This window comes from Podarcis melisellensis (assembly GCF_964234715.1).
Source record: "Podarcis melisellensis genome assembly, chromosome: 7".
In the NCBI taxonomy this organism is placed as follows: Eukaryota; Metazoa; Chordata; class Lepidosauria; order Squamata; family Lacertidae; genus Podarcis; species Podarcis melisellensis.
The window spans coordinates 51,752,585-51,771,668 of NC_138539.1; positions in this window are offsets into that span (position 1 = coordinate 51,752,585).

Sequence of the window (19,084 nt, forward strand, 5' to 3'; positions counted from 1 at the left end):
AAAAACAATCTGCATTTTAAACTATTTGGTTTAGTAAAACTTTAAATTAAGATGTATTAGATGTGATGGCAAATGGTGGATCTTGAAACAGAAGAGAGAAGTGCTTTGTTGGTCTCAGATGCACCAGCTCTCCTAATTTATATCCTGCAGCTGGAAGAAAGCTACATTGTTGTTACCAAACAATTCTCAGGAGAGAAGAGTGAAGGAAGACATGCACTATGTTAGCATCCTTTAAATGTCATTTCATTCTAGTCTCTTGTGCTGCCGCTATCAATTTAAGTTTTTGTTTCTTGGCTCCCATGCCGATATCTGAAAGTATTCTTTTATACAGTTTTAGCAGATAGGAGTGTGGCTGTTGATGCTAAAATAACACATATAATCAAGGGCATAAGCATCAAACAGGGAAAACTAAGTTTTTTAACAAAGTTACCGTAGAACAGGGGAAGGAGGGAATAAATTGGTCCTTAGGGGTATAAAAGAATATTGTGCCTATAAACGCACGTTGAACATTGGTTGCTTCTGTGAACCTAGACACATTATCTGACTAAATAGAGAGTCTGGAAAGCAAAGGGTGATTCATTCAGCTGTGAGTATTATAATGTTTAATGGCTCCTGGTTTCAGTTATTTAATTTTCTTGAAGAGATAAGAAGCCACCCTCAATGTCAGAAAAGAGTAAGTTTGGTATCTGGGTTCCAGTGTCTGTTTCAGGTATTTATGAAAAGTTGTAAAGAGACTGCTGTTCTTAACTGTGATGGCAGCAAGTCTTGTAACTGGGAGAGGCACAAATATCAAACTCAGGAGCCCCCCCACCTGCCAGTTTGAAGCTGAGCCCAAAGATATGCTCAACAACTCGTAATGGGATCAACTTGGAGTTAGACTCACCTGAAAGCTAGTCCTTTCCTTTTCCAAACCTGGCTCTGTCGTTATGGGAAATGGTGTTGGAGAGGGTCTAGAGAAGCAGACATCTCTATGTGAAAGTGTACATTACTGTCAGGAACCATTGTAAGGACAATGGATTGAGTCAGTTTTTACTCTTGTTTTTAGCACTTGTTTCTGTAAATCACTGTGAGTCACTTCTGTGAAAAAGCAACAAATAACTAATAGGATCAGTGGTCAGGGATGATGGGAGTTGTAGTCCCAAAACAGCTGGAGGGCCGAGTTTGCCTATGCCTGCAATAAGACATAGGCGAGAAGCTGGTCTCTTAGGTAAGTCAATTCAATATTCTATAGATTCAGTGCACTGTGCAACAATTGCCAAGTCAGCATTTACCTCTTCTCAGTATGAATAACAGACAATTTCCAGTGCATATGCATATAGTTGGAAGGGGAAGTCTGTAAGAGCAAAACTGAAGGGTGCACAAGCCATAATTCAGTGGAAATTTAAGAACTGCATCTCTGTTGTAAGATGTTACAAGCTCCCTGATGACCATGAGCTATCCCCATTATCCAGTAGTATTACTAGTAGTGAAATGGAAATCCAGAGTCTTCCAGATATGACACACAGTCTATCAATTGCTACTTTAGATGCTAGATAAATGTCATTTCTATCACAAAAATGGCAAAACAGTAATCAGGAGGGGAACAGCTGTTTTTCTTCTATATTGTGGTAAACAGATGGCATTAAAAATGTTACTGTCTTGTATTAATTTATTCTAAATGATTTTATTGATTCTAAAGGCAAAAACTGAACCATAAAGGAAAACACACCAATAGAGAAAACATATTTCATACGGTCTAGAGCTGCCACGCATGAACTGTGCATTGCAATGCAGTTTCCTCAGCCTCTGGACTGACCCCATTCACCCACACTAGTCAATGGATGGACACAAATGGCTATAAGATGGTTACAGTTCCAGTTGAGCCTTTTTGAAGCAACAAGATCTACCTGAGCTCTGGCACACTGGTCACCCTTGCTCCTAAGACCTGACTCCTAGATTGTTCTTCAGTCCTAGCTTGCTCTTTCAGCCTGATTTCTAGCTTTGGTCTGGCTCAACCTTTGAGTCTTTGTCTCCTTTACCTTACCTCACAGGTACTTAAGCCTCCAGCTTGTCTGAAGTTGTGAGCCAAAGGGTGAGAGCATATAGGCTTTCAGCCTGAGGCTCTCAGCTGTGGGCCAGAAACTGCTGTGAAAGCCATTAACCAGTTGGGAATAGTACATGCTCATCAATGTGGTATTACTCAGAGAGGGAAACAGCTGCATACCACCAGTAAGATATGTTGCGTGGCGAGTTCCCGCCCCCACCAGGATAAATAAAGACACCAGACACTGTATGTAAGGTTAATTGGGCGAATTAGGCCACAACTTTATTGAATTCAGGAATGAGAGGCATTGGCGTAGGCATTGGTCCTAACGGCTATCCGGCTCCAGCCCATTTGCTGGAGACACGGGGAAGGGTTAACCTTATATCAGGGGAGACTCCCGCGAGGCACGTCGGCTAGGAGCTCACCCGGGTCACCGCTCTGGGGCGTGCCTTTGGCCCACACCTCCATAGGCTTCGGACAGGGCCACGCCCCCCGGGGTCCTTTAACGGACCACCCTTCGCTCGCTGGGGGGAGGTGATGGCGTTCCTCCCCCCCCCACATCGTCTTAACCCCATCTTACCAATGCCTACCGCCAATGCCGAGAAGTTGTGACGAGTTGCTACGAGGTAGGCGAAAAACCAAAAGGCCCGAAATTGCCAATTGGGAAAAATTCCTACCATGCCCCATGCGGCGACAGACCGAAGTCCATAGCAATGTCAAATGAGCGCCTAAGCCTAAACCTACTTAAAGGGAGGGAGGGTGGGAAAAGCGTGGGGGCGAGCCGGCGAAAAGAGGGCAAGCCCCCTCCGCGCCGGCTATACATAGGTCAAGCCACGCCCCCCCGCCGGCCAGCTGATTGGCCGGCTGGGGGGGCGGGCCAGACGGGGATTCCCCTGCTCTCGCGGGGGCTGGAGCCAGCCCCCGCTCGCGTGGGTGGGCGTGAAGCCCGCAACCCCACCTCCTGGGCAGGCCCGGAAGTGGCTTTGCGTGGCGAGTTCCCGCCCCCACCAGGATAAATAAAGACACCAGACACTGTATGTAAGGTTAATTGGGCGAATTAGGCCACAACTTTATTGAATTCAGGAATGAGAGGCATTGGCGTAGGCATTGGTCCTAACGGCTATCCGGCTCCAGCCCATTTGCTGGAGACACGGGGAAGGGTTAACCTTATATCAGGGGAGACTCCCGCGAGGCACGTCGGCTAGGAGCTCACCCGGGTCACCGCTCTGGGGCGTGCCTTTGGCCCACACCTCCATAGGCTTCGGACAGGGCCACGCCCCCCGGGGTCCTTTAACGGACCACCCTTCGCTCGCTGGGGGGAGGTGATGGCGTTCCTCCCCCCCCCACATCGTCTTAACCCCATCTTACCAATGCCTACCGCCACACGAGCAAACGCTCGCCGCCAATCCTCTCATGCCTGAAACCAATCCCTTATCCCCGTAGCTATATCCTCCAGCCATAAATCATTTCCTGCATCAGACAGATGCACGCCATCCAACCGGTAGAGGGCCTCACACTTGAAACGAATGCCCGGGTGTCGTATGACCTTTCCCCCCAGGGCTGCCACTCTACGCACCACCGCCCGATCCACGGCTTTCCTCGCCCCATTTATGGCTATCGGGCACCTGCCATCTCTCCAAACCCGCCTTTCCATCAGGGAGGCCCAAATGATTGTGAGGTTTGGGTAAGTGGCCCTAAGCTCCTCCAAGTCACTGACGATGCTCCACTGCAAGTCGACCGCCTTTCTATAGGCTAGGTCGTTTTCACCCAATTGTATAAGCAACGCATCCGGGGGGCCCTCTCTCGCGACTCTGAGCTTGAATGCGGGCAACATCTCAGCCCAACGCATTCCCCTCCGTGAAACCCAGGATAACGTGATGCCATCCGGCAAGCCCAGTCGCGGCCCAAGGCCGGAATTGATGGCGTGGACCCTGGCCCAATGCACGATGCTGTGGCCAATTATCCAGACACGCACCCCCATATTTCCTGCAAGAAATCGAGAAGAGAAAACAGGCCGTGGTCAGTAACCCCTGGCAGGGAAATCATAAATTATTTCTTAGGTAGCGTTTATATGCGTCAGACTTCCAGCGGCCTAGATCTTTAATCCTCTCGGCTGTAAGGCCCAGGTGCATTGCCGTGGTGGCCACTCCAATCCTAAAGGAGTGCGCCGCGAAATCTGCTGGTGGGAGGCCTCTGTTTTGTCGTCGGCTAGGGGAACTCCTAGCTCCCCTGCCAATGATGTGAAAGCTTTAAGGAGCTCAGCACACCTATGCTTGTTATCAGCTACGAGGATAAAGTCATCCAAGTAGTGCGACACGCCCTCTGAGCCAGTTCTGAAGCGAAGGGCGTTTCAAGTGCACTAAATAGGACAGGACCTCAGACCTAACGGGAGGGGCGCTGCTCCTGGTGGCGCTGGATTTTGCACGGAACTTTAAGAAATCCGACCAGGCCTTCTTATAAGATCTCAATGTGGAGGGCGCCAATGAAGCTAATACTCCCTGAATCACTTCTGGTTCCCAGGACTCAGGTCCCCAAGTCTCCACAGCTGTTCCGGGAAGGGCTGAGGTAGTAGCTGAGCATCCGGTGCTAACGAGCGGAAGCGGTCCATCTGAAAACGAGATAGGGCATCCGCGATATCATTGTTAACACCTGGCACAAATTTCCAGATTACAGGTAGTCAACGACGGTATTGCTCTGACTGATATAAAATTAGTGGTTTCTTATATTTATTTTATTGTTGAGTTATACCCTTACAGCAGTTTGCAAGGCAGATCAGGCCTGGATAACCTTAAACTTAGCTCTGAATTATTTAAATTACTATCTAAATGAGTGGAGGCACACTATTGATTTATTGCCAAATGAAGCACTTAAATTAACCACGCGTACCCAGGCAAGCAACTTCATTCACTTATTAAGTATATCGGGTCTAGACAAGGTTCAAATTAGCTCTGAATTATTCGACTACTAATTAAATTAGCTCCTTGCCAAATAAAGCCCCTGAATTACTTATACTTCAACCAAGCGTGGGGGCGAGCCGGCGAAAAGAGGGCAAGCCCCCTCCGCGCCGGCTATACATAGGTCAAGCCACGCCCCCCCGCCGGCCAGCTGATTGGGGGGGCGGGCCAGACGGGGATTCCCAGACGGGAGCCAGCCCCCGCTCGCGTGGGTGGGCGTGAAGCCCGCAACCCCACCTCCTGGGCAGGCCCGGAAGTGGCTTTGTCCCACACAGCTCCTAGGTCATCTCAAGCCAAATCTCAGATTGCAGCTCATGGCCCAGCACTGAGTTATATCAGAATCAGAATGCATTTCTCATATTTGCAACCTCTAATTCAACAATATATAACTACCATCTGCAGTTAACTAGTACTAACAAAAATAAACAATAAACCACTAGACACAAATTCATGAAACACACATTCTGTTGTTTGAATACTTGTGGAAGTCAATACTGAGTTTCTTCAGGGAAAGCTATTCTTATTCACCTCAGTAGTTGAAAGAATTTCAGAACCTTGTGAGCCACAATGCACATTTTTTTTCTAAGCAAGAAATCCTGCCAGCTGTCATTTAACTGTGGCTGAAAAGAAACATGGCATGTTTGGAGCAGTGAGGTTGTTTTGGAAATTCCTTAGCTATTGCAATCAAGCCTATTCCTATTCCTTTCCGGGGTCAGGTGCTTAAAAAACAAAAACAAAACCCAGATCTTCAAGTTAAATCTGAAGCCACTTGAGCTTGGCATTTATCGGCTGGCTTTTCTGTAATGTCATTTCTTAGGATCTCCACCCTGAGCTTTCCTTCAAGATATTTCATACTTTTGAAAGCAGGCATAGGCAAACTCGGCCCTCCAGATGTTTTGGGACTACAACTCCCATCATCCCTGACCACTGGTCCTGTTAGCTAGGGAGATGAATGCTGGTTAGGTGTACCATTGTGTACTTCCTGTGCTATACTTGCCTGAGCACACAACTAAAGTGAATCTTTAGGAGTCAAGGCGCTAATGGATGTCCTTAAGGCACCGGTGAGGTGAAATATCTTCAGAACATATGGCTAAATACTTTGCACAAATATATTGTGAACTATCAGTAAGTTTAACCTGGAAAATAATAATAATAATAATAATACCCTGCCCATCTGGCTGGGTTTCCCCAGCCACTCTGGGCAGCTCTCAGCAGAGGACTAAATACAGAATAAAACTTCAAACATTAAAAACTTCCCTAAACTGGCTGCCTTCAGATATCTTCTAAAAGTAAGATAGTTGTTTATTTCCTTGACATCTGATGGGAGGGCATTCCACAGGGCGGGTGCCACTACCAAGAAGGCCCTCTGCCTCAAATTTGACTTTGAGAAACAAATGAAACCATGAAAAGAGAAAATCAATAGATGATCATGCCAGTCTGGAGCACTGAATAATTTTATTTTATTTTTTTGCAGAAAACTGTTCCAAATAGACCTGTCTTATTTGTCACAATATAACCGCTCTTCCAAAAGTAGTTCCATTTAACGATGTCATTGTGAGACGAATCATTTTGAAAGCTAAAAGTATGGGAGCAAGAGAACAGTTGTATCAATATAGGCTTCACCAAATATGAGATTTTTGCTTTAAAGGTGTTGGCACAACAGAAGGGCAAAGCTGGGCTTTCTTGAATGTGTTTCATGGATGTATTTTGGCAGCTCTCGAAATAAAATATACAACAGAAGAAGAAAAATATATGATAGAAAAGCAGTCTACGGAGTATCATAATTTTCTTTCTAGACTGATATATCAATCACTTTATTGGGTCAAGAATAGATCTTAGATAATGGGGAGAATTTCAAATTTGTTTGAAGGCTGAGAACTTAGTAGAGAGATTGGCCAAAGTTTCATGACAATGGAACTGCATGAAAACCCTTTGCAGAGGTGACTTCAGGGTTGCTGCAAGAATTTCATATTCCACCAAAGATTAAATTACAAGCTCTTCAGAGAAATAGGATAGGATATTATGTTTTTTTTAAAAAAACAACAACCAAGTTTGACAAACCAGCTCCTCCTAACCAATTGAGACACTTGAAACAACTTTCCTTACTATACATTTATGAGCGTTAGGAGTGTTACATTTGTATGGCAGAACACTCTGCCTATTTTACACACTATCCCATGATAAACATGTTCCTATAAATTGGCCTCCAAGTGACCATGAAATTCCTATTGTGATTATTCTAGCCAAGGATCACAGCCAAGCATGCTACTAAAATTAAAAATTGAGTAGCAGTTTTTGAAGCTGGTGAAGCAGCAGATATTATTGAGCCAAGTTATAACAATAATCTGAATAATTGCAGGAAGATTACACACACACACACGAATTGCAGTGAATATAAAATAATACAAAGTGTTTTCTAAGAATACACCCAGAGCAGGGGCGCCGACTTATAAAAAATATTGGGGGGGCCCAAGACCTCCAAACCGCTGCTGCTGGGGGAACGAAAGGGGTGAGCCCCGGGCTGCCCCGACCTTAAGTGAACCTGTGAGGGCCCGCCCTTTGCGGCAGCCGATTGGCTGCCGCCGTGGGCGGTGAATATTAATGATGTATCATTTTTGTGCTTCATGCTGTGGCCACAGACATGTGATCTGATGGTGAATTTGGGGTGACCCAATGCAAAGATCCTGAGGATCCCTGTGGATCCATGTTTTGTAACCACGTTTTTGCACCATTGCAGCCCCAGGCAACATTGGGTGTGTGATTTGGGGGGGGCAGGCTGTAGCCATGGACATGCTATGTGCTCTGATGGTGAATTTGGGGTGACCCAATGCAAAGATCCTGAGGATCCCTGTGGATCCATGTTTTGTAACCATGTTTTTGCACCATTGCAGCCCCAGGCAACAGTGGGTGCGTGATTTTGGGGGGGCAGGCTGTAGCCATGGACATGCTATGTGATCTGTTGGTGAATTTGGGGTGACCCAATGCAAAGATCCTGAGGATCCATGTGGATCCATGCTTTTAAACCACATTTTAAGTGGGGAGGGAAGGAAAAACACAGAACGGACAATGAGCACGAGAGGGGTGTGCAGAGAAGCAGCTGGCTAAGAATGCAGGAGAGGGGTATAACGGCAGGGAGGAAAGGAAGGCAAAAGTTTTCCCTCACCTACCCACCCAAGCCAGCCAGCACTCTCTCTCTCTCTCTCTCTCTCTCTCTCTCTCTCTCTCTCTCTCTCTCCCTCCCTCCTGCCTGCTTGCCTGGAGGGGAGGGGCTTTCCCTGCTCTTTGTTCCGTTTGAGCAAACACAGCAAGGAAACAGAGGAGGGTGGGCAGTAAGACCCTGAGGCAGAATGCAGGAAAGCAGCCGCTTCCTCTTTTCATGTTTCCCTTCTCCGACGCGTGGTTTGATTTTTGCCTGATTTTTCGGCTCCCGGGACCACACATTCGCTCTATAACACGCTCTCTAACACGTGTGTTATAGAGGGAAAAATACGGTAATAATTTTCTAAAATTATTGGGGGGGCAGAGCCCCCCCAAATGAATTTTTGAGGGGGCTCAGGCCCCCTCAGGCCCCATGGAGTCGGCGCCTATGACCCAGAGAAAGGGAGTAAACTCACTAATCACCCAAGGGAGGAAGCTCCATAGGGTGGCTGTTATCTATGGCATTCATTGTGACAAGCCTTCAATCAGCAAGATGTCTTCAGGTCTTTAAATCTTCAGAATCAGCTTCTTCTGTACTGCAGGAAGTTATCTGCTAGATAACCTGCTCCCAAATTGTTTGGGGCTTTAAATGTTTGTAGCAAAACCTTTAATTCGGCCTGGTGGCGAATATATTTGGATTACAGTCATATCAAAAACTACAATTAACACAGGAGATAATAAAAACAGTGAAACGAACAAATAAGCAAAAAACACACACCATAAACAATAAAGCTGGAAAACTCTGTGAGTAAGCATGTCATTGGAAGAAAAGAGGGGGAGAAACCTCTCCCTCCAGTCAGCGAGATATAATGTGTAACAAATCAATAAAGCATTAATCAGTACAGTGGTACCTCAGGTTACATACGCTTCAGGTTACAGACGCTTCAGGTTGTAGACTCCGTTAACCCAGAAATAGTGCTTCAGGTTAAGATCTTTGCTTCAGGATGAGAACAGAAATCGTGCTCCAGCGGCGCAGCGGCAGCAGGAGGCCCCATTAGCTAAAGTGGTGCTTCAGGTTAAGAACAGTTTCAGGTTAAGTACAGACCTCCAGAATGAATTAAGTACTTAACCTGAGGTACCACTGTACCTCCTGGCCCTCAGACTCCAAAGTGAAGATGAGGATGTGGACACTGATTGGTATCTAATTTAATAGTTCTGCGAGTACAATGAGTTTTAGCTGTGTAATGAAACTCCCCTGCCTTCTCTTGTCCCTGTGTGCCTTCATGTGACCCCAGATCTCTTTTGGGGGTCCCCCCAACCCTCTGGAGCAGATTCATGGGGTGTGCAGAAAGAGGATAAGGCAAGGAAGTTCTAACGAGCAGCTCAAGCTCCTTGTGGTTGTAGAACTATTGAGCTGGATACTGCCTGCTTCAATTTACAGGCATGACCATTGTCAAATCGCATCAAGGGTTTCAGAAATGGAAAGGCACCGAGACAGTGGAAGAAGATTGGAAGAAATTTAAAGATTATCTTAACAAATACTATAAAATTAATGAAGGCTAGAATGACATGGGTTGGAAAATAATATGGTGTTCAGAGATGTAGATTAAGAAAAGGAATGGAATTGTCAAAAAACTTTGGGAAATAAGGGAATGGATTTACTGACTGGATAATGAAATTAGAATACAGAACGGGGAGGTATGAGGGAGTCGGGGAAAGTAGGTTGAGAAAATAAGGTTTAAAACTATACTTGTTGTTTTTGTTTATGTTTGTTTTTTATTGTTGTTGTTTTGTTTGTACATGTTCTTAATGGAAATCTCAATAAATATCATTAAAAAAAACAACAGAAATGGAAAGGCACCAACAAAGATAAGTGATGAATTTTTTTTATTTTAAAAAATCGGTCCTCTAAATATTATATAAAATTATATATAATCTTCTAAATATTATATATAATCCTTAATAATTGGAAGATGGCAAGGACTAAAACAATCCAAAGAAGGCTGAGAAAAGTATATCCTTCTTCTTCTTTTTTAGTGTAGCAGCTGTTTCCTAAAGTATGTATTTAAAAGTTTAAAAGACTTCATGTTTTTTATCATCATCATTGGAACCTCTTTTGTTATTATTGAAAGCTCAAGGCATGCCTGTTCTCATTTCATTTTGTTCAAAATTACAGTAATTGGTGCCTGCCCTTTTTGACAGTCTGTTAAGCTTTAGACTGCTGGGTTTTTAACTGAATCAATTATTTTAATTATGGCCATCTGAAAGGAGCAACAAGGTATAAACAGGAAAAGAAGATTCCAATGAAACTCAAACCACCCCATTAAGTCAAATACGCTATTAGATTGTGATATTTAACATTCTAACCTCATTTCTTAGTGTTTAATAGTGCTTAAATAATTAAATCTCATCTGTCACAGATAATTTAAAAAATTCCAAACATATTCAAAGAAAATGGAAATGGAAACGATATACATAGGAAAATCAAAATAAATCCAAAATAAGTAGCATGTCAGAAATTAACTATGGTGACTAAACTACTAAAATGCCAAGGTGTGGCTCTATGTTATATATTCTTAGTTACTGTTTGCATTTATGAGACCTGGCTTAGAGTGTTCATTTGCAAGAAAAATGTAAAATATGATCCCAAGTTTCACCCACTTCAACCATATACATGTGTCTTCCATTAACTAAGGTATTTGCTTAGATTTAGCCTTGGATATTTGAGGATTTTTATTCAAGTATACTTGAAGCATAAGGAAACCAAAGCTGTCGCAGACCACTTACCCTTCTTGACATCTTATTTATTTATTTATTTATTTATTTATTTAATTATATATATATTCATGCAGCCATAATTTGGCAAGAATGAGTGAGGGAATGGAGTTTGTGGATTTCTTTAAGCCCCCTTAACTCCATTCAGTCATTGCCCTTGAATCCTCACCTAAGGAGAGTCATAGCTGAACATGCTATGTAAAAGTTGTTATTGTCTGTTCACATTACAGTAGAAGAACTAAATAGCCTCAAATAACATTAGTGCAAATCAAGATTGGAATAAAAGAACTTTTTGTTTGTTACACACGTTGCACAATCATCAGTGTGTCCGCACCTTCTAATAGTCAATATTAGATCTACATTTTAAAAAGCTTTAGACCTTTCATGAAAGATCAGAATACCAGGAGGAGTTATTTGGGAAAGGAAAATATAATGTATGTGCTAGACATATTTTTTAAAAATACTATAAATGCTGGAAACCAAGATGCGGGGAACAAAAAAAGGGCACATCTTACTGTGCAATTCTAGGCATGTTTACTCAGAAATAAGTCCCACTGAGTTCCTAGTTAAATATTATGAGATTTCATGTTTAGTATTCTTGACTGTTAAAAGAGCTAGATGAGGTCACGGTCAAAAACAAAATACAGGGATGGATGGACCAATGGTTCAAATGAATTGTCAATAGTGGTAGTTTACCATAATTGATTTTCAGTTGTTGAGATATTGGGCTGTATCCAATGCTGCGAATGCAAAGTCCACATCATTTCCTCTCCCCCCCCCACACCCTCATAATATACTCTGGAGGGTCCTCCAGTCCTCTGGAGCAGATTTTGAGGGTGCATGGCAGGCTGGAGGGGAGGGCAAGTTAATTTGCGCAACTAGAAATCTGCCATGCAAGCAAAACAGCAGCAATGAATACAACCCATTGTTTAATCACGGAAACAATCTGCAATTCCAGAAAGCTTGCAAACAGGAATAATGAGTTTACGTATCAATCTGCATCAGCTGAGGAAGGTCCCAGATTTGGAAGCAGACAGTGCTTCACTATGGATGTGGGCTTGCTATAAAATAAAACACATGCTGCTTAATTCTATGCAGAAGTAAGTCCCACTAGGTTCTATGGCATTTATTCTGAATCCATAGCAGCTGTTGCCAACATGCTGCTGTCCACATATTTTGGACTACGTCATCCCAAGCCAGCATGGCTGGGGTTGATGGGAATTGTAGTCAAAACATCTGAAGGGCACCAGGTTGACCAAGTCTGATCTGTTGTAGCCATAGTTGCATTTTTTAATTGGCATCACATACAAACATTCAGAATAAATAGACCAGTGCGATCTCGTCACCATTTCAACAGTACAGTCATTTGCCAAAGGGAAGAAGAGGTGAGCAATCTATTTCATCTCTGTGGGTCTCCAGCAAGGGCAGGATCCTGTAGCGTACTTCAGCGACAAAACATCAAATTGAGGAACTTAGCTACCCTCTTGGTGAGCTCCTGGTCTCTCCCCTGTAATAAGAAGTGTATAACCTCTGTCTCTGGTTTCCATGTTGGAATACATAGATGGTCTAGAAATTGTTGGCAGAGATCATCATACATTTTACATTTAAGGGCCATGTGAGCTAGAGTTTCTACCAGGTGGGTATTGCATGGGCAGATCCTATCTCCTTCTGAATGCTGGCATATGGATGGGCTGCCAGGGCCTGCAGGGCAGCAATTGATAGAGAAATAAGACAATATCAGAATTAGTTATGAAATATCTTTCTAGAATTATGCTACTTCCATTTTGTTCTGAGAAATAGCAAGGACATACTAGAGATTAAACAACTGGAGAAGAAAAAACCTGGAACTTGTGGTCTCAGTTCAAGGAATTGCTTACTTGGGAAACACAAAACAAAATGTTTAGTTTTATCCATTTGCTCAAATGACAGAGCACTGGGTGTATGAAATCAATACCACAGAAGGTTCCTACACCTGCAGGTGGTCAAATTCTGGCACAGGGAAACAGATACTAATGTATGAAATGAAACCCAAACTGATACACGATTTATCTGCCTCCAGGGCAAGCGATGAGATATCCTGTGTCATCTGCAGGGTTTGTGTTTGATACATAATTCTAAAGCTAGCACCAAGCTATTGTAACAAAAGACTCACTGAAGCAGTTCTCTCACCAAACACCATTCTTTGAACATGTGTTCTGCAGAAATCAGGGTCGGAACATAATAGTAAAAATAGGCTCTGCTGTGATTTGCACATCTCTGATTAAAGCTTTTTCTGTAATTAGTTCAATGGCAGGTCTCGTTTGCTTCACTGTTACAAGCAAGCTGTGTTTTATTTCTTTTGTTTTAGGAAATAACACTGGTGAAAACAAAGCTGTTTGTGAGTGGACCTGGGCATGAAGAGGCAAGACACAAGCAATGAGTTGAACTAAGGCCACCATTTATTTGCTTCCATGTTATTTATGCACATTGTCCCTTAAATCATCTAATATCATGGTACTTCCACTGTAGAGAGGTATAAAAGTGATTATACTGCATTGTGAAATGGGATAATTTCATTTTTTAAAAAAAGGCAGCATCATTTGCAGTGGCGATGACCTAATAATTACATAGTTTTATTAAGCAGGGCAATGCACATCTGTTCTAGAAAATATTTGAGGACAGGTATATTTGACTATTCATCCCAGAAACATATTATGTGTATAAAAATATCTCACGGGTATAAAATTATGTCTCCAGCTTTAGAGACTTAAATAATACTTCTGACAGATAGTGAGCTTGTCGGATTCACTTTTTCTCCTCAGGCCCTTGCAATGAAGCCCAAACATTTCGGAGAGTCCCCCAAACACAGAAAAGATTATTCCCAGGAGGTTCAGAGGGGCTGTTGGAGGGCAGGATGGAGGTCATGTTACATCAAAGTCACATTCCTCTGAAACTTCTTTGGCACCAATAAAATGATAGATGATGATAGATAGATAGATAGATAGATAGATAGATAGATAGATAGATGATAGATAGATAGATATAGATAGATGATGATAGATAGATAGATAGATAGATAGATGATAGATAGATAGATGATAGATAGATAGATAGATAGATAGATAGATAGATAGATAGATAGATGATAGATAGATAGATAGATGATAGATAGATAGATAGATGATAGATAGATAGATAGATAGATAGATAGATAGATAGATAGATACATAGATAGATAGATAGATAGATAGATAGATGATAGATATAGATGATAGATAGATATAGATGATAGATAGATAGATAGATAGATAGATAGATAGATAGATAGATAGATAGATGATAGATAGATAATTTCTATATCACCCTTCACCCGAGGATCACAGGGTGGTTTACAATATAAAAACACAAGAATGCATAATATAGTAACAAACAGAAACAATTACCACCACACACAGTTTAAAAGGCCATAAAATGTTTAATCAGCCAATGGTCTGGGAAAAGAGGGATGCTTTTGCCTGGCACCTAAAGATATGTAATGAATTATTTGTTACTGATTTTTTTTAATACAACAAATGTGTGGTTCCCTTTATTATTTCCCTTTATTCTCAGTTCTTTCCTTCCTGCTTATTTGTTCATTTTTATGATCTTTTTATTCTAAATGACACCTGACATTAGAGGGATTTTTATCTCTCTCTTTTTATTTAAAAAAGTAACAAACAAATTCTCAAATAGACTCTTAAAAATAATAGTACTTCTATGCAGGCTAAAATCATCTGTACATGAAATAATTCATGCTGTTAACCAAACTGTCAAGAATCAGACAGGAGGAGAGAGAGATGTCAGAATGCAGACATCACATCCAATGAGCTCTTCTGGTTTAAAGGTGAGAAACGTGCCCCAGGGCTGTACAAGTCTCACAGAGAAAATACAATATATTGACTGAAGATTTTTATTAGGAACAACATTTTCTCTGCATGATTATTAGTGCCCTAACTTGCAACCATGAATCAGGAGTGTCCTGGTAAATGCAGGGGGAAAACCTCCTGCCCTTTTGTGAGGACAGGACAGTGAGTTATGACAGGAATTTGATTTTCATCCTCAACCCCAAGTTTACTAGGTAGCCTAAGGCAACCTATTTTTCTATCACATTCAGCCTCATTTTAACTTAATCACTTTGCGTCTCTCCCATGCCGTCTCCCTCTGTGTTACAATACAGAGCTTTGTTCTGCAAAACTGGCGCTTCAAGTGCCATGAAATGTCTGCTCTGCATTTGTAAGAAGTCATTCCTTTAGTGTGACAGAACCTGCACTGCCTATTGAGGCAGGAGCCTCACTGTGCTATGTTGGAGCCTGCTGAAAACATTTCTGTTTTGGCATAGTAACCTTATGCGGTAGGTCAGGGTGAGGTAGACAGTAACTGGCCCAAGGTAACCCTGAGAGTTTTGTGGCTAAGTGGGGTCTCCCTGGTCATAGTCTGACACTCTAACCTCTGCGACAAACTGGGGAAATATCCCAAGCTGTTTCCCTCTCATACAAGTGCTTTGTTGTTATGTAATACAGGTCAGAAACCATCACAAATTTATTCATATTGGCCTTAAGAAGTGAGGAGTCAAGACAAGCTTATTTTATCTTGTTCATGTCATGCAGGAGTGCAGACTAGCTTGAGTTTTACTCAGATTTTTCCTTCCACTGCCAGGCTCTGCCATATTGTCAGTATTAAGGATCATCGAACAGCAAAGAACATAAAATGCCCCACTCTCTTAAATATATGAACACAACTCGTGCCGGTACAGATCTATAATCAATTTACTCTGCAACGACTCCCAGAGTGCCCATCTTCTGAGCACGTTTCACAGTGCTGCACAAAACTTTGCTACATCCTAATGAGATAAGAAGCTCAGGCCAATGCCTTTTCCAACTACTCTCATTCCAAAGTCTCAAACGAGAATAACATAAATCTACATAAACCCACACTGAAAATGATCTCGATGTATAATATATCATAGTTATGGCAAACATGATCACTCTGCGCCCAGACATCCAAGAAATCTTGAGGCAACGGGTGCTCTTTTGTACATCAAGGCCAACGTAACAAAAGAATTTATTTAAGTTTGTATTGGAGGCTCTGTTAAGATATTTAGATAAATTATTGGGCAGCTTAGCCCTATAAATTGACTTTCTTTTCTGCAGCAGAAATTGAAGATTGTATGGCCATAGTTAAAGTACCATCTTGTAGACCCTGGGGTACAGGGCTGAAAAACAGGCTTTGGGCTGAAAGCATCGAGGACTGTGATGTCTACCACTCTATTCATGAATGATAAGGCCTGGTCCTATGCATGTTTAGCTTCAGAAGTGAGTACTCTACCACTACTGAAAATGGCTTAGACCTGTAAGAGTCTGAGGCTGCAATCCAAAGTACAGCTGCTGCGGACTTAGTTTCCATTGTGATGAATGGACTTGTATCTGAGTGATCACACACACACACACACACACACACACTGTTGTCATTTAGTCGTGTCCGACTCTTTGTGACCCCATGGACCAGAGCACGCCAGGCACTCCTGTTTTCCAGAGCAGCAGCACATGGAAATACTTTCTAGTAAAAAACATTTGAAAGATTTTAACATGTGAAGCAGCTCTTATTAAACGTAGGGATGTTCCAACTGAAATGAGGAAGTGTAATATGAAATATGCAATCAGGCCAGTGAAACACAGGGAATGACAGTGTCAAATATGACAAATTCCTTTGATTAGCAGTAACAAGAAACTCAAATTTAATCCTAGGTAGCATTGCTTCCCATGTTTGCAACCAATATGCTAAAACAATCTAGGATTCAGTAGATGTGAACACTATTTTCCAATCCATAAAAATGAAAACACAGTATAATGACTAAAACCTAATTTTTGCCTTGGATTTTGAAGTGATGTTTGGAGAGAAATAAATGTTTAAATTATATTATCTTTTCAGAGGAGAGCTGAAACAAAATGGCTTGTAGATGCTATTGCCAAGCAATTGATCCTGAAAGGAAAATGTGCAATTGTGCTTTTCACATTTTTACTAACTTCATAAAAGGCTGTGCATAATTTATTAGAAACTAATTTAGTCATGAATATAAATCTTCTAGCAGTGGGGGGAAATCTCTCTATTATGCACATTTTGCAGCTTAACTTTTCCTCCTATCCTTGTTAAAATGTGCTACATTGGCACTTTTCAACATTAACTTCTGAGGGCATAAATTATAAACCAGCAGGGACCATTAGGAAACTCTCAGCAGAAGCACGCCTGTGATAGTCTTGGATAAGGATGTACATTTATAGTCCAATGAGATATTGTATTAAAATTTAAGTTTTCCTTTAACATTTCTTCTGTATTTCAGGATGTGCCTTTTTAAAAAAGTTACAATAAGAGTTCACTTTACTCCCACCCCACCCCTGCTCTTTTTAGAAAAGAGAATGCTATGCAAGTTCCATAGTTACAATTTTGCACTTAAAGGCACTGGTCTATAAGAGTGGGAAGATAAAAGTGGGTGCCATGTTGAAATCTGCTGTGCAGTTTCTCAAGAGTTTTGCTCCTCTGCAAAAGGGACATCCACATTTCTGTCTCATTCTCAGGAGAGAGAAGCTTACCCGACCCAATTAAAATGGTCCCAGGAAATGAGTGTAGCAGTGGGGCAAAAACTTACAGCCAACTTGAGAAAACAAGTATTATCCAACTTAAAGATCACTAATTTCTACAGTGATATTCCGAAAATTTATAATGAAATCTTCCAAATGTTTGTAGAGCTTAGTACTCCACCTAAAGTTTGGGTACTTAAACATACCGCTAGCCCTTGGTTTGATGATGAATGTTTCCAGCTAAAAAGAAAACTGCGCCAAACATTTAAAAATAATCGCACTAAACTAGAGCCCTCTTATCTTGATGAAAAAAGAAAATATCATTACATTCTGGCCGAAAAGAAACAGAAATACGCAACCCAAAAATGGCTACAATTATTTGACTCAATTCAGAGTAAAAACAACAAAGCGTTCTGGAACTTAGTGTATGGAGGATTGAAAGCCGAAAATCAACTAACTCTACCACCAATTGCAGAATCCAAATGGTCCCAATACTTTACATCTGTATTTAACAATCTACATAGTGAACTTAAAGGAAATGAAACCACTAAAAATAAAATTATTAAACTCCAGGAGTGGCCAAGGGTAGAGGAAGAGGAAATTAGAGAGATAGTTAAAAATTTCAAATCGGGGAAATCTCCTGGGCCAGACGGTCTACCAATAGAATTATTTAAGACCTATATAGATTGGTGGGCAGAACCCTTAGCCCAACTGTTTACGCTTATAGATAAATATGGGATCATACCTGAGATATGGCTAAGATCAATAATTATTCCAATCTTTAAAAATGGCGACCCAAAAGAACCAAGGAATTATAGACCGATAAGCCTTCTATCAGTGATAGGGAAAATCTACGCTAAGCACCTCTTATCTAAACTCCTTACCTGGATGAAAAATCTAAATTTACCAGGGAAAGAACAAATAGGTTTCTCCAAAGGTTGCTCTACACTAGACCACTGTCTTATTCTTATGCATCTGGTTGAAAAATACAGATCCCAAAGGCAATCTAAGATATACGCTGCTTTTGTAGATTTTCGTGGTGCATTCGACTCAATTGACCGCCCAAAGTTGTGGAGGAAACTCGCAGAATTAAAAATTGATCAGCGCCTATTGATTCTAATGCAAAATCTACACTCTTCCAATACCTGTCAAGTCAAACTTAACATCAAAGGTCACCTTTCATCAGACATCCCAATCTCGAAAGGGGTAAAACAAGGGTGCATTCTTGCCCCCTTTCTATTTAATTTATTTTTATCAGACTTGCCAGATTACCTTCAAAAAATAGAATCACATGCCCCTAAACTTAATCAGAAACCAGTTCCTCTCTTACTATACGCAGACGATGCTGTCCTACTATCCTTAACGAGCTTGGGTCTAAAACGTCTTATATCTTCACTGATCCTCTATTGCGAATGTAACAAACTCTCTATAAACTATGAGAAGACAAAAATTTTGGTCTTCTCGAATGGTTGGAAATTAGAGAAATGGAAAATAAGAGGGCAAGAAATCCAACAAGTGAAAATCTATAGGTATCTGGGAATCTTATTCCAGAGCAATTTAGGGTGGGCAACCCATCGCACAAATGCCATAAAACAGGCAAA